Below are 10,878 nucleotides of genomic sequence, written 5' to 3'. Positions count from 1 at the left end.
AATATAATGTGTGTTAGTGAATGTGTGTGTACATGAATTTAGCTAGGATGGCTGATATGTTCAAGATTTCAACATTTTCTAATCATTTGGAATGAATTTAATGTTATGATATTTGCAAAGCATCAGCTGAAATCTTTAAACTAGTGTTTAGTGTGTTTTCTGTTTCACTAGGCAGCTGTTTTTAAATAAGGAATTAATATAATGTTGATATATAGCTAAATATATTACACTAGAGGCCCGGTGCACAAAATTCATGCACTTGAGGGAGGAGGGTGGTGTCCCTTAAACCGGCCTGCACCCTCTCACAGTCCAGGACCCCTCGGGGGATGTCCGACTGATGGCTTAGGCCCACTCCCCCCTGAGCCTAAGCCATGAGTCAGACATCCTTAACACTGCTGTGGCTTCTGCCTAAGCAGCACTCCCCCTGTGGGAGTGCACTGACCACCAGGTGGCAGCTCCTGCATTGAGTGCCTGCCCCCTGGTGGTCAGTGCATGTCATAGTAACCAGTTATTCCACCGTTTGGTCAATTTGCATATTAGCCTTTTATGCCTGTAGTATTGGGCTGAAGCCAGCTCTCCAACATCCCCTAGGAGTCCCGGATTGTGAGAGGGTGCAGGCGAGGTTGAGGGACCCCGCCAGTGCATGATCGGGACCTGGGAGGGATGCGGGAGGTTGGCCATCCAGGGAGGGACCACTGTAAAGCTCCAGGGCATGTCTGGCCCATCTCGCTCAGTCCCGATCGGCTGGACCCCAGCAGCAAGCTAACCAAACAGTTGAGCATCTGCCCCCTGGTGGTCAGTGCACATCATAGTGAGCTGTTGAGCAGCCTTAGCATATCATTAGCATATTATGCTTTGATTGTTTGAAAGGCTGACGGGACTACAGGGCACTTAGAATATTAGGCTTTATTATATAGGATTGAATAATTTCAAGTAAGTACTTCAGGCACAATGATAAAGGCTATAAACTTGATTCAGTCACTTCAGGTAGAAAATATTTGTCCCCTTTCTCTATTTATCTTGTACTACAAATATTTATTTTTTATTTTTGCAATATCTTTTGTGCTTTGACTGACATTTTGGGCTCACACAATTTAAAATTGTGTAGAAGATTTTGGAAAATCAGAAATTGAGTGAGTAATAGTCACTCAAAGTAGTATTTTCTCATACAAAAATTTATAAAATTTTAAAATGTTACTAGTGCTAGTTAAGCTCTTTAAATATACATTTCTAAATTTGTATGTAACTTATAAAAGAAGGAAAAAGAGTACTGCACTGTGATACCTTTAGCTGCAGTCAGATTTGGGGCATGATATAATCACTGCAGAATTCTTATAAGAAGAAATATGACAAATATTTTGCCTTAGATCTGAAGGTATTTGTCAAGGGCAACATATCTGAAAGATGCTCTGCCATGACAATGATGGTATTGATTATGTTCTCACTTGCTATTCACACACCCTACATACTTAACTTATTTTACCTTTATTTTTGAAATAAGAAAATAGAGGCAAAGATAAGATTGTAAGTTTTTCAAATAAAAGTCACAAATCCAATATGGATTAACATTTGCTGCAGTGATTCCCTTTCTAGGGGAATGTGTGACCAGAGATGGACACAGTATAAGTGAGGCTGAAGATGGCACTATCTTTGTAGTTCATTGTACTCGCTGACATCAGTTTTCTCAGTTCCTGCTTCCTGTTTTTGATTATTTGATTTTAGGTTTTTTTTTTCTTTTTTAACTTCATTTTGATGTCTGACTCTATTATAAATGTCCCCATCTTCTTCTCCTTTGCACACGTCCCACTTCCCTCAGGCTACCACCACACTGTTGTCTGTGTCTATGAGTATTCATATATATTCTTTGAATCCCTTCACCTTCTTTCATCCAGTCTTCCCCCCGTCTCCCCTCTGATAGCTGTCAGTCTGTTCCATGTATCCATGCCTCTGTTTCTATTTTGTTCATCAGTTTATTTTATTCATTAGATTCCCCATATAAGTGACATCATATGGTATTTGTCTTTCTCTGGCTGGCTTATTTCACTTAGCATAATAATCTTCAGCTTCATCCATGCTGTCACAAAAGGTAAGATTTCTTTCATTTTTACCACTCAGTAGTATTCCATTGTGTAAATATACCACAGCTTCTTTTAAAAATCCATTTAAGCAACCATGTACAGCTGATGGGCTCCTGGGCTGCTTCCAGATTTTGGCTATCTATAATAATAAGAGCGCAATATGCTAATTAGATTACTTCTGGACAATCTTCTGGATGAAGCCAGGGCTGGGAGGGCCAAGCCCCTTGCATGAATTTCATGCATCGGGCCTCTAGTTGTAAATAATGCTCCTATGAACATAGGGGTGCATATATTCCTCTGATTGGTGTTTTAGGTTTTTGTAGCTATATTCCCAGAAGTGTAATCATTGGGTCAAAGGACAGTTCCATTTTTAATTTTTTGTGGCAACTCCACACTGCTTTCCACAATAGCTGCTCCAATCTGCAATCCCATCAACAATGCACCAGGGTTCTCTTTTCTCCACATCCTTGACAACAACTGTTGTTTGTTGACTTATTTACAATAGCCATTCTGAAATGTGTGAGGCCATATCTCATTGTGGTTTTAATTTGATCTCTCTGATGATTAGGAACCTTGAGCATTTTTTTTCATGTCCATTGGTCATCTATGTGTCCTCTTTGGAGAAATGTCTATTCAGGTCCTTTGCCCATTTTTAATTGGATTGTTTGTCTTCCTGGTGCTAAGTTTTATAATTTCTTTATATAGTTTGGAAATTAGCTCCTTTTGATTGTATCCTGTTTTTATCTTGCCTTTTCAACTCATTGCAGCAATTAAAAACACAGTGCAGGGATTACATCTTCAGAGTACTGTTTCTATAGTAACTACAATTGGAAAATTTACCATTCCAATGATTACTTTAGTAAAAGTCAGGATGAAAAGAAATTAAAAACAGGAGTTTTGTAAAGATATTGATTTCTTCCAGAAAATAAACTGTGACAGGAAATAATAGAACATTCCAGTTCTCTAGATTGTCAATATCTTAATAGGGAGGAATGTTTAAATAAATACAAGGCCAGTCCATGTTAGATCTTCAGTATGGCCAGCTGCCAGTGCCTTTAGAATCTTGAAGTTCAAACATTTAACAACCTGCTCCCCATTTAGGTAATTCAGGCCTTGTGAAAGGGAGATTGGCAGAGAGCAAAGAAAGTAAAGCCTTCTGTTTGTCCAAAGAAAAATAGATGCTGAGCACTGAGTGTACAATCTTCTATCATGTTATCCTGATGAGACACTTTTCTTTATCCATAGAATTATTTACAGGACAAAGGGTAATTGAGATATTGACCTTAATCACTCCTTGATCTTAGAAACCTATCCCCTTGCTATACAATACCTATGGCTACTTATTGTCCTTAAAAAAAAATGTTCACCCTAGATTTTCAAAGATTGAGTGTTTACACAGTATAAAATTCATAAATGCATACTTAAGATAAATTCTGAACTAGTGATGACAGACTTTTAACACATTTAGTATGTGTTAGAAGTAAAGTGAAAACAACATGGAATTACTACTTGTGAAGAAGTTACTTAACTCATTATCAACTGAACCCTTACTGATCCTTTTATTCATGTTTTCCTTCAAAAAGTAACAAAGAAAGTGCTATTCCCATTTCATGTGGAAGCCCTTGAGAATAATTTAAAGATTTGGGGCCACTCTAAAACTGTAAACAATCTCATTTTCAACCTTGGGTTGAAAAAAAGCAACCACTTACAGTATTTAAAATATATATCTCCATTGTTAAGTATCCATTAGGTTAGAAGGAAGGAAAGAAGACATGTATTTATTCTTTACATATTAGACAATATGTCCATTTATTTAAAAAACAGATTTAAGTTTGACTTAATAGCTTAAAAGCCTTATTTAAAGAATCAGAAGAGAAAGCTATTTATAAACAGAGACAGCATTCTGAAAACCTCAATTATTCATGTACTGTTTAAAAGGAGATCAAATAGCTAGTGTGTGTGTGTGTGTGTGTGTGTGTGTGTGTGTGTGTGTGTGCATGCAGTGAGCAAGCATATTTGGGTAGGGCTGGGGGAATGATTAATATAAATGTGGTTGTGGTGAATATAAATAAAATGGCAAAGGAAAACTATTGATTAAGCATTTACACCATGTGCTAAGAACTTGAATAAAATTTTATAGTTTTTCTCATTAAATCCTCACAGAAGACCTATGGGGGACTTTTTAGTATTTGATTTTTACTAATGAGAAAAGTTAGCCTGAAATATTAAATATATTTTTACACATTGCAGATAACTGAAATTTAAAATTAGAGTCTCTCACTTTGAAGATGAATTCTTTCTCTGGGTCATGTGTAGTATCTATGTCATTTATATTTTATACCACTACTTCAGTCATATCCTTACATAATTGCTTGGCTACTCCAAATCTTTTAAATATTATCACTTTAAGAAATTCATTAAAATTATATATTTAATCTTTCAATTTCTCTTACTGTAAAATGGAAGTAATGATTCATAACCTGTCAATATCATGTTATTTTTAAACAGCAACTCTGATAATAGCATCAGGAAGTTTGTTTTACAAAATCTTAGATGAAAAAAAAGTGCAAGATATTATCATGCTTAAATTGTTTGTATTCATTCCTTGTCATATTTGAAATTATTTTTTTCTTTAAATATATTTTTATTGATTTCAGAGAGGAAGGGAGAGGGAGAGAGAGATAGAAACATCAACAATGAGAGAGAATCATTGATTGGCTGCCTCCTGCATGCTCCCTACTGGGGTAGAGATTGCAACCCAGGGCATGTGCCCTTGACCAGAATCAAACTGGGGACCCTTTGGTCCGCAGGCTGATGCTCTATCCACTGAGCCAAACCAGCTAGGGCTGAAATTATTATTATTTTTTTATTTTTTAATGGAATTACACAAATGCTGTTGCCTGATTTGTGTTCCCAATTAAGATCATCCAAACTTCTTTGAGTAAGACCCTTCTCACAATATAATAATCATAAAAATAGACAACATAATAAAACATGGTTTTCTGGTATTATTAACACACACTAAACACTTATTTTTTTTTATTTGCAATATATGCCTTTATCTTCCATGCCAACATATCAGAATCAGAATATAGATAATGACTTTATCTGCTATTACCCAGTACATGAATATTTCTAGGCATGACAATCTTCTTTGCTGTGTTAAAATGAACTATAGAATGATGACCAGACTTCAGAATTCCCTGAGTGAACAAAATATTTAAACCCCATAAGCAAAACTAAATGTAGTTTATTTCATGCAGATAGGCCAAAGTTAACCTAAGTTATGTCTTGTAAATGCCTCTGACAATCATAAAAGAAATGTCATCTTCCCAAAAATGGCATGAGAAACACACTTTTAACCTGCCCCTGGCCCTCTGGAGACCCCCATCATAATCATCAACCATTTAAAGGTTAACAACTTGACTTTGGGTGGTGGGCACACAAAGAAATATACAGACTATGTGTCATGGAATTGTTCACTTGAAACCTAGATAATTGTATTAACCAATGTCACCCCAATAAATTTAATTTAAACAAAACAAAAATCCTCTGAAGGTTAACAAATTCATCATTTTTACTTGAGAAGTCATCCTGTAACTTAGTCCCCCTTTCACAAACTCTTCTTATATGCACAATTAACTAGTACGAAATACAATTTATTGATTTGGTGGCTTTCATTTTGCTGTTTCTGGATTTCTGATAACTGATTGACTTCTATTAGATAGCATGAAGGGCATTTTAAATCTCACTTTCTTTTTCTTGAGGATATGTTTTGGTTTTGTTTTTTACTTATTTTAAAGAGAGAGGAAGAGGGAGGGGGAAAGAGAGAGAGAGAGAGAGGAAGGGAGAGAGAGAGAGGGAGAGAGAGAAACATCGATGTGAGAGAGAAACATCCATCAGTTGCCTCCCATGCCTCCCGTACATGCATTTACCGGAGATAGAACCTGGGTATATACCCTGACAGGAAATCAAACCCTAGACCCTTTGGTACATGGGATAATGCTCCAACCAAGTTAGCCACACCAGCAAGGGCTAAATGTCACTTTTTAACACTGACATTTTTTAATAAATCATTTTACAACTCAACCCAGTGACTTGTTAATATTTACATTCTTATTTTGAAATCAAATTAAAACAAAAATATACTGCATTTGGCAATACAATGTATATGATTAAATAAAGAAGTTGTTCTGAAATTGAGATACTATTTATTTCAATTGGCATACAATTACTTATTTAGAGGCCCTTTCCAAATGCAGCATGTGGAATTGCCTTTACATTTTATAATAATTTATGTGATTGTAAATAGCAAAATCCTTTTAATCTGTAACTTAAATAATGTCTCAGAGTTGACAGAGTCTATAATGGAATGGCAAGATATTGCAGCAATTGAGAAAGGCATTTTTATGTTTCACTCAATGACAGTATATGACTAAAAAAACCCATAATTAAAGTTTTTTTAAAAAAATGGCTTTTTAGAGAGAGAGGAAGAGAGAGAGAGAGAGAGAGAGAGAGAGTTAAACAGTCATATATATATGACTGAGTGAAACTTGGAAAAAATATATATACTCTGCCAGGTCCCTGAAAATGCTATAGTTATTTTTACTTCTCCAGTGCTATAAAAAGGAAGAAAAGCCATTCTCAGCTATTAAGTGGTTGCAAAGGGCACTTTGCCCAAATCTCAGTGGGGCAGTGTAAGAGTCTTTAATACCTAGGTTTGCAAGTGCAGAACAGCATCAAATTTGACAACAGTAACTCAGAACATAGAGATTGACTTTGAATTATTAACTGAAATTTATCAGTTTCAAACAAAAAGATTGACAATTAAAGAAGGAAACCTCATTTTTTATATACTAGTATGACTAAATTGTACCTGTTATCATATTGCATTTTGATCAATGTAATTTCATTAAATGAAATCTAGGAAATATGCATATTATAAAGCTTTTTAGAAAGTTTACTTCTTATCACTTGTATACATTTTAGAATTTAACTGGATTGAATCATTTTTTTCTCAATTGTTTCCAGAATTTTCATTATAATAAATGCTTATCCTTGTGTCATTAGTCCAATGCAATCTTTTGTAATATAACCATAAGCAATTTTTTTAGTCTCATGTTTTTCTTAAATTTATTGTGGCAATGCCCTGGCCAGGTAGTTAAATTGCTCTCAGCATCTTCCCATAGATCAAAAGGTTGCAGGTTCAATTTCTAGTCAGAGCGTGTATGGAAGGCAACCGATTGATGTTTCTCTTTTACATTGCTATTTCTTTCGTTCTCTTTTCTCTCTTCCTCTCCCTTTCTCGCTCTATAAAAAAAATAATAAATCAATAAACATGTACTCAGGGAGGATCAAAAAACATTTTAAAATTACTGTGGTGACATTCTTATAACCTAGTACCAACTAACACAACAGAGAAATAAGTAGGGCATTTCAAGGGGGGGGGGCGGGAATCAGAGCTCTTCCTTGTAACCATAAAGGGATAAAATTTTCATGATGATCTCATGTTAGAGGATTTGCATTGTGACTATGATTATCACAATTTTTTAAATTAAAATTTTTTTATGACTTGTCATATGGTAAAATAAATATCATAAATTAATACAACACAATGTCTTTGTCCATCCATTATTTAAAATGCACTTAGTGGTTTATAGGCTACTACAACAGTAAAAAATACTCTTTTAAAAAATATATATTTTATTGATTTCATAGAGGAAGGGAGAGGGAGAGAGAGATAGAAACATCAATGATGAGAGAGAATCACTGATTGGCTGCCTCCTGCTTGCCCTGCACTGGGGATCAAGCCAGCAACCCAGGCATGTGCCTTTGACCACAATTGAACCCGGGACTGTTCAGTCTGCAGGCCGATGTTCTATCCACTGATCCAAGCCGGTTAGAGCTAAAAGTTACTCTTTTGAACATTCTTGTATATCAACCCTGGGGAAGAAGCATAACATGTCAAACATTTTGATCTCAGAACATCTTTAAAAATTTTTTAAATTATTAAGAATCTCCAAAAGATTTTGTTTTTATGGTCTATATTTATCAATATTTACTCTTTTAGAAATTTAAATTAAGATAATTCAAAACATTTGCTTATCAATTTATTTTATGTTAATTAATGCATTTTATTAAAAATAACAATATTATCCAAAACAATTAGAGAAGAGTACCATTGTTTCACACATTAACAGAATAGAACTGGATTCTTATTTTTGTTTCTGCATTCAATCTTTTTTCTGTTTGAAGAATACAAGGAAAAGCTAGCGTCATACAGAAATAATATTTGAAAAAAGAAGTATTTGAGTATGTTTTTGAGATAATTGTGGCTACTTTTGATCCTATATTCCACTTGACAAGTGGTAGTTTTTTAAAGATAAGCTGTAATGTAGAATCTGAAGCCATATCAACATGGCTTTTATGCCTTAGTATTATAAAATCCATTAATCTATCTTTGAATGTATATATTACCCATGTATGATTTGGCATCATCATGTATTGATCATTTGGAAAATATTTGTTCAATGAATTATACAGATCTTTCTAATATTGACACATTTTATTATTTATGTTAAAATTATAAAATAATAATTTACAATTGGTAATATCTTTATGATCTCATCAGAAAACTTAAAACTACTGGGAAATATAAAGCTCGTGGAAATGAATACAAATTTCTACATTTCTAATACTTGCTTGAAACTGAAAAAAATTTTTTTTTTTACTTGTAAGTGTGTAGTGGTGAAGAAAAGTGACTATTTGTATAGTTTGGTGTTTCTAACTTCATATGTGCTGAGACACTGGGGTTTTACTAACTGTTGTTATTGCACCAACAGTGCAAACATCAATACAATTATTCAAGGATAAAAAGTGAACACATTAAAGAGTATTCAGCACTTTGCATACGTCATAACCTTTTATGATGTTTAGTTTGTACTTATTCTGGACCAATTCAAGCAAATAGCAAGTATAGCCAGATGCATCTGTATATTATTCCATTTATAAGTAAAAAATACAAACCTTAAGATAAAATGCTAACTGAATCTTCATATTTTTAGCCAACTCATTAATTTTAAAATCAGTGAAAAATACATAATATGATTATTTTAGTAACTTTTGTCTGGCAAGCATTCATTAATTTCATCTGTGGAAGGCTTTTTTTTAATCTCTCAGCCAGCATTGCACTTATTCAACTAATGAAATAAAAACATGTACACTGTAAGAGACGCTATAATTTTTTAAATGACTTTCAGCTTTACAAAGCTCATTAGGTTTACCTTTAACATATTCTAGTATTTTTTAGTTAAAATCATAATGATTGGCTTCAAAATGATGCCACATTTTAACTGAGACATAGAGTTATTCAAATATGCCTGTGGTATAAGACATGAAGAGTCAAATGGTTAACATCTTACAACGCTGAGAGAAAGATGGTCTTTGTCATATTTCCCTTTCTTAGTTACAGTTGGCCCAGTTTATTTGGACTAGTTTCCTTTCTCCATGACTCAGAATACTCACTGAAATGTCAAATTCATCTTTTTCAGCTCATGAAGCTGTGGGTTGAGAAAATAGGTTGTCGAATTACCTTTTTTAGGCTAACATCCCAGCACTAACTATTAAAAGCATTGTAAATTTTCTTTTATATCAGAGATACAATATATTTAAAATACCTGTTGCAGATAAAATGTGAGCATTTGAAAATGTTTTTGAGTAATGTTTTAAAAAGAAAAATGCAAAACAAGAATCCAAAGTCTACTTAGTTGTGTTTCCACATATTTACATTTACAGTGACTACTTAAATATTTGGAAGAATTTTTAGCATCTTACTATTTGCATTTTCAGATTTGCCCTTTCTCTAATTCTCTTTTACTCTTTCTATATAACCTTCTTTTTGAATGTTTGAGATATTTGGGGTTTCGATATTGTTTTTATCTTCTCTCTCTTAATCAGTTTATTATTTGCCTGTGTAAGATTTCTTTAGTTTAGATATTTGAAAAGACTTGAGTCCATAAAATATTATACAGGTGATATGCAATAAAGCTGTACACCTGAAATTTATATAATGTTATTAATCAATGTTACTCTAATCAATTTAATTAAGAATACCATTGTCAGTCCAAAAACTAATATTGGCTAGCTAGATGCTCACACAGACTTATTTAGAGGCAAAGCGACTGTGTCAAGAGGAATAGAATACAGTGCAGGCAGCATTGGAGGACTACAACTAATAGTAGTACAAGCTCTCAAGGAAAATCTAAGTGCCTTGGCCATCTAACACAGCTAGACTTATAAACTAGCTTGGCCAGTAGCAAACCATCAGTAATAAAATTGGTCACCAGGGGGTATCTGGACCTTAAATAGCACATCGTAGATCCCACTGCTCTTAGCTTGGCTAATAGTTAAAAACTGGACATCCAGGCATCTTCACAGTTAAAGACAGAACTTTACCAGCCCATTTGAAAATCATCTCTATCCTTACATATGCTTTGTTTAATTATTTAATAGTTAATGTACTTATCCTTCCCATCTCATAAAATATGTAAGCTTGTTACCATATTCTCCTCTTGAAATAATACATAAATTAACTTTGAAGGGAGCATGGCCTTATCTACACTTTGACTTCAGTGGTCTACCCTCCTGAGCTGTGAGACAACAGATTTCTGTTGTTTTAAGCCACCATGTTTGGGGTACTTTGTTATGACAGCCCTAGGCCACTAATATATATTTCTGCAAAGGGTTGATCCACTGCTATAACAAATACCTAATATAAATACCTATATAAATACCTAATATA

The sequence above is a fragment of the Myotis brandtii genome, unplaced genomic scaffold (assembly GCF_000412655.1).
Source record: "Myotis brandtii unplaced genomic scaffold, ASM41265v1 scaffold466, whole genome shotgun sequence".
In the NCBI taxonomy this organism is placed as follows: Eukaryota; Metazoa; Chordata; class Mammalia; order Chiroptera; family Vespertilionidae; genus Myotis; species Myotis brandtii.
This window is presented reverse-complemented; position numbering follows the sequence as displayed.